The following is a 6000-nucleotide window of genomic DNA, read 5'->3' as shown; positions in this document are numbered from 1 at the left end:
TGCTGCAATTTCCCATGATTTTAGTGACACAACGCTGCTGTGACCAGAATCAATCTGTCTGTGGAGTGGAGAGGAGAGGAGTGGTGGGGTGCCGTCTCACTGGGGCCAGGTTGGGTTTCCCTCATGAGCCTTCGCTCTCTGATCCAGTGGCGCCACGCATTACATGCCTAATGACTGAAGATCGATGTCCGGTAACCTGACTGCTGTTTGTTTTGGTGTAGGGTTCACCGTGCCCGCAAAGGGCTGACGCACCATCGCAGACCATCAACAGGACGTGGGGGGAAAAAACAGAAGAGGAAAATGGGCTCACTAGGGATGGTAACGTGGAGAGATGGATTAAGCAAAAAAAGCTTCTGCTCCTGGTCATGAAAACCCCTTTCCCTGTCATTTTCCTGGGCTGAGAAGACCACGGAAAATAACACAGACTGGTGCCTGTATGAACATGCTTCTGTGTGTGTGTGTGTGAGTGTGAGTGTAAGAGAGAGAGCGCTTTCTGGCCTGGATCCTCACCTTGAACCCCTTGTTCTTGATCATTAAGGTCTTCATTTTTCAATCGGCGGGCCCCAGACAGGCTTTTGGAGTTCTATCACGCGTACAGTTGAGCAAGATAGCGAGTGCGCGGAACGGGATGGCACGGCACGCGGAGTGTTTGGATTGGGCTAATGAGCCGACGCTAGCAAACCCTCCCGCTCAAGGACCTAATCTGGCACCTCGCTGTCAGCGAGTTGGCAGGCCGAGAGTGGAGAACGCGGTGCCGTTCCAAAGGGAAGAGCTCAGAGCCAAAACATTGTCTAGTCCCATACGACTTTTATGAACTCCGCAATGTGAAAATCAGGCAGTGAAAATAAATGAAAGCGGGACGGGAATTTGTGACTTGCCTGTAGGGAGGAAACGAGAATAAATTGAAAGAGGAAAAAATACCATATTGCCAGAAAGGCAGGGGGAGGAAGAGAGAGAAAGAGAGAGAGTGCTTGCAGAACTAGGTAGTGTATGATTTTTTTTTTTTTTTAGATGACCAGGTCTGGACGTTTCTGGCAGCCATGTTGTTTTCAGGGGCGTTGTGGCCTCTCTTCAAAATGAGGGATTACGGTTTCATTGTGGTGTGGCATGCGTCCCTGCAAGGTCTCTCGCTCATTAAACTTAATGATCTGTTCTAAAAACTCCCTTTCCCTTTCTCTCTTGCTCTCTCTCTCTCTCTCTCTCTCTCTCCCTCCCTCCCTCCCTCCCTCCCTCTCTCTCTCTCTCTCTCTCTCTCTCTCTCTTCCCCCCTCCCCTCCTGCTCACCCATGGTTGACTCAGCTTCTCTTGAGTGGCTCAATTCACTAATTTCAGGTAACTAGCATGAGCAGTTCCTTACCGCTGATCACACACACACCTGATTCCACCAGAGCTGGCTTCAACACCCACTGACCATGTCATATTCTCGGCTCTTTGCTTTTTTCCCATCATAGTGTCATCTGTATGAGGTAACAGGAGGTTTGGGCACGGCATTAAAACATTCTCCGACCATTAGAGGCCCTCTGGACGCCGTGCAGCCATCAACGTTCAAGGTCAGTGCTTCTCTTAAGTCAGGCTGACATTGCCGTTATTATTGCAGTACTGGTGAGAACACCCTATCGCTCCTTTCCAACTTACACAGTAGGTTCCGTGTTCTATTTGTTCCACAGAAACCCCATCTATTAACAATATTTTGGAGAATGATGGAGTATTACATCAGAGCCCAGCTAAATAAATGTTCTTGCACAAACAAATGTGAAGGTCACTCGTTAGCTAACGATCTAGCTAGCTTCTCACATGCTTCGCTGTTGGAGATCTTTTGTCTTTGAGAAGAGAGGCAGTAGGCGCGCGTTAATAGCAGGAGGCCTAAATGCTGGAGGCAGGAAGGCAGGCAGGCAGGCGATGCTCAGATCCTCCGAGGAGGAGGGGCCCTTCCCCCTGGAGCTTCCCAGCTTCCCCTTATTAATTCTGCTGTCCCTTAATTAGAGCCAGGCAAATCTTGCAAATACTTCTCTGGTCTTTCCGATGTTTCTCTCTCTCTCTCTCTCTCTCTCTTTCTTTGCTTGCCCAATACCCAAAGCTCATCTGGAAGATTCAAAAAGCGAGATCAGATCTGGATTTTTTTTTATTTTTTGCCTTTTTTCTTCTCCCTCCACTCCTTCCTCTCGTCCTCCCTGCTTCAATTTCTATTAAAAATGAGATGGGAATCAGTCTGCCAAAGGCCACAGGAATTCTTGTCTTTCTCTCTCATCTCTGGCAGGCACCCTCTGGTTTCTATTAGATTGTGTGTGGCCTCACACCCAGAGTTCTAAATGGTACCAGTGCTTCCCCAGCGAGACGGAGGCCTGCGCGAGTCTGTTCGAGGAGGGGGTATTTTGGAGGATAGGTGGAGAGACGCGCAGCTTAGCTCAGCTGCGTAGAGTGGTGACAGCTTTTGGTTCAGTGAAGAAGAGAGAGAGAGAGAGAGAGAGAGAGTTCCTTGCCCATCTCACACTCCGTTTCACACTTTTCGGTGAATACTTGGCAGAAATGTGTGTGAAGCTTTTTATTGTTCTTCTCTGTTCTTCTGAAATAATCTCTTGGTGACTTGTGCTAATCTTTCATCATTATGCATAAGATATATTTACGTGTGTCTAGGATATAGATGAGCCCATGTATGTACATTGGGTACAAACTGCAAAATATAAAATAATATGCTTTGTCAGACAACACACACAACCACAACACTGGCATTCCAGGACTGATTTGCATATATGTGAGTGCCCTGTTTTTTTTTGTACACAGAAGCCACCTAAGGCTAAAGTATAAACATTCATTACTGCCAATGTATGTAAAGCTAAAGATAATCCCTTCCTAATCTAATCATTCACCAAATTATATTTGTGTCTGCACGTTGTATTCTATTTGTAATGCACATCATTTTCCTGGTGAGCCTGGTGAATGATACTGTGTTACGAGGGTGTCGGTTGACCCTCTTAGCCTTTAATTACCAAGGGGTACGCTCTCCTCACCCTCCATCACTGCCCCTGTCACGGCCGATGAGGCCACACCATTCAGAGGCAGATTGAGACCGACACAGGCCATACCACCCTCGACCGCTTAGGTTTCAGGCTTCGAGCCCGCAGCCCAGCCCAGCCCAGCCCGGTCCGGCGGCGGCGCATAAACCTCACTTTGCAAATCGAGAGTTCCTCTGACCCGGCCGCAATAAATTGCTCCCCTGAAAGACGAGGGCCCGATCCCCTACCCCCCCCCTCCACCTGCCCCCGCCCCACACGGATATCAGTCCGAGCTGTCTCGAGTATCGCTGGGACTGTCCGATCAATGAATCCCTTCCACTGCGAGCATTACTACACACAAGACTATGATCAGTTTACTAGACAGAGAGGAAGGGAGTAAGTGGGGGGAGGGAAAAAAACAGCAAAAACACAAGCCATCATACAGGCTCCTGCCACGACCACATTCCCTTTTACTGGAAACAATTGATGCATTGTTGCAGGGAAATTAATCCTCCTGAATTCATTAGCCAAATCAGATATTCAATCGACGCAAGCCCAAAAATAATTATGTGGAGGCCTGACGGACGAAACAAAATGGCATCTCCTGGGCCACAGCCTCCATCTGACGAGAGCATCCTGCCGTTGTTGATGCAAGCTAAGCCCTATCATCACAATAACCCAACACCACTTTCCATCTGAATCTAATTTATCTCTCATTTTCAGTTTGTCTGTGGCCCTTTTCTGCTTTCATGAATCTTCTGAGAAACTGTGCAGTCCCCTCAATCAGTGTGTGTGTGTGTGTGTGTGTGTAAGTGCCAGCACTGTCTGATGTTTGTGTATTTTCTTATTATTCATGTTTTCCTCCATCCTCTCTGAAAGAACCTCTGAAAGCTCCTTCACTTCCAGGAGAAGCTGTGTGCTCCCCATGATGAGAGGGGTAAAAATAAAACAGGCCCAGCAAAGGCATCCTGTGTTCCACACAAATCCTGCCAACAGCACCGCTCGGCTAGCACGCGGGTGAAAACGATCAAATTGCTTACACTCCAAACATGATCGACATGTTGGGACTCCCGGTCTCCCGTGTCGCAGCAATGATCTCCAAACATGATCGACACACTGAAACTCAAGTCCCGCTCTGTCGAAAAATACGATCCGGAGGCTGAAGTGCCAACAATTAAACAACAGGCTTACTATGGCTGTGGCGAGGCACGCACACTGGCCCTTTTCAGCCGGCGCTGAATAAAGTGTGGCCCAAATGCATCTCATTAACAGGCTTTTTCGTGAACCTTGTCCAAAATCACCTCTTTAAAATGTGCATTATTTTGGGCCGGCATAAATTGGTGAATAGCTGCTCCACACTGTCACCAGACTGAGCGGTTCTTGGTCAATTAGTCTGGAAAATCCCCCTCAGTGCTCTCACATACATTTGTGGTGGGAATTTGAGGGTATGTAAATTATATACTGTGTGTGTGTGTGTGTGTGTGTGTGTGTGTGTGTGTGTGTGTGTGTGTGTGTGTGTGTGTGTGTGTGTGTGTCCCAGACGGCCCCTATAAAACACATAAGCAGGCATCTGTACTGTAACGTGTCAATTAGCCATAAATCCACTGGCGGGGGTGACCCCCATATGTACAGAGCAGACTGAGGCCTTTCTGTGTCATATGGCCACATGTAAGTGAATGGAATGGTACGTCTGTACATCTTGCCCTCATACCCCAACCCTGTGGTTTTAGTGGCTGAATCACACCCGTTACCACATTCTTGGAGAAAAAACGGGGAGCCTCCCTCACATGTCTGAAATACACAGAGAGACTCAAACCGGTTTGGGTGTGTGGAGTAGAGTATAGGGGGAGAGGAGTGGTGGGAGACGTCATGTGGTCTTGGTGAAATGAGGTTATTTATTGCCGTGTCCCCATCCCTGTGCCAGGCGCATCACTCACATAAGCCGTGGCACAGCTGTTGTTCTCAATTTCACGCCTTTTTTGCTAATTGCAAGAGGACACTGACGATGACCTATTTCTGTGATATTTTTAACCCCATGGAAAACAATGTGCATGGGGGAACACAGTGAGGGGATAAGGGTTAATTTGCAAGATCAATGTAAACATTACTTTTGTTGATCTGATATAGGACTCGCTGATGACATGGAAGAGGGTGTACGTTTGAGGTTTCTGTGGGTTTATTTATTTCAAAAGGCTGTTTCTTTTTGCAAAGAATACAATTAAACTCCAAGTCACGAGACTTTCTCTGTTTTAAAGGTCCTATTTCTACAAATGCCCCTCGTGTAATGCATTATCAACACACACACACACATGCACACTCTCAATAACTAAATCTGGTCATGATTGGGCATGCTTGTCCGGTTTTGGACATGCTTATCCCATAATACTGGGCATAGAAGATGTTTGTAGTGTTTATTTTATAATGCATGTCTCTACACAGTACGTGTGCATTTCTGAATTATTTTTATGCATTGTTTATCATTAAAATGTACTGTATATCATACCTGTTCATATTATGCTATGGATATCATCAATAATATTCTCACTGAACCTCCAGTTGGTAGTGATTGGCCCGAAAGGTAATCACCAAATAGAATGGCAAATCAATGATGTCACTTCCCCATAGAAATGGTGGCTCTGAGTGGGATCGATTCCTTTACCTAGAGAAAGCTGTGTTGGCCAAATCCGAGGTCAACTTTCTTTTGTCTAATTTTCATAATGCCAAAAATCAATCAGGAGAAATTAGGGAAAAAAACAACTATATGTGATATCATAATCTTGCACAAGTTGTTCTGAACCATTGTTATTTAGCTGTTCAATCTTATCAACAATATTTTTTTAATGTAGCAAAGGACAAATTTGCACTCATTGCAATAGCTGCAAAACATTCTGTCCTGCTATGCAAATAATGGAAAATTCCAAAATTCACCAATTCCAAAGCTTAATGCAGCATTCTTAAGAATCAGTTAAATTAATTGATTTCAAAGGCACTGTAGATTTGGTTGAAG

The sequence above is a fragment of the Alosa sapidissima genome, chromosome 12 (genome assembly GCF_018492685.1).
Source record: "Alosa sapidissima isolate fAloSap1 chromosome 12, fAloSap1.pri, whole genome shotgun sequence".
NCBI classification, from domain to species: domain Eukaryota; kingdom Metazoa; phylum Chordata; class Actinopteri; order Clupeiformes; family Clupeidae; genus Alosa; species Alosa sapidissima.
This window is presented reverse-complemented; position numbering follows the sequence as displayed.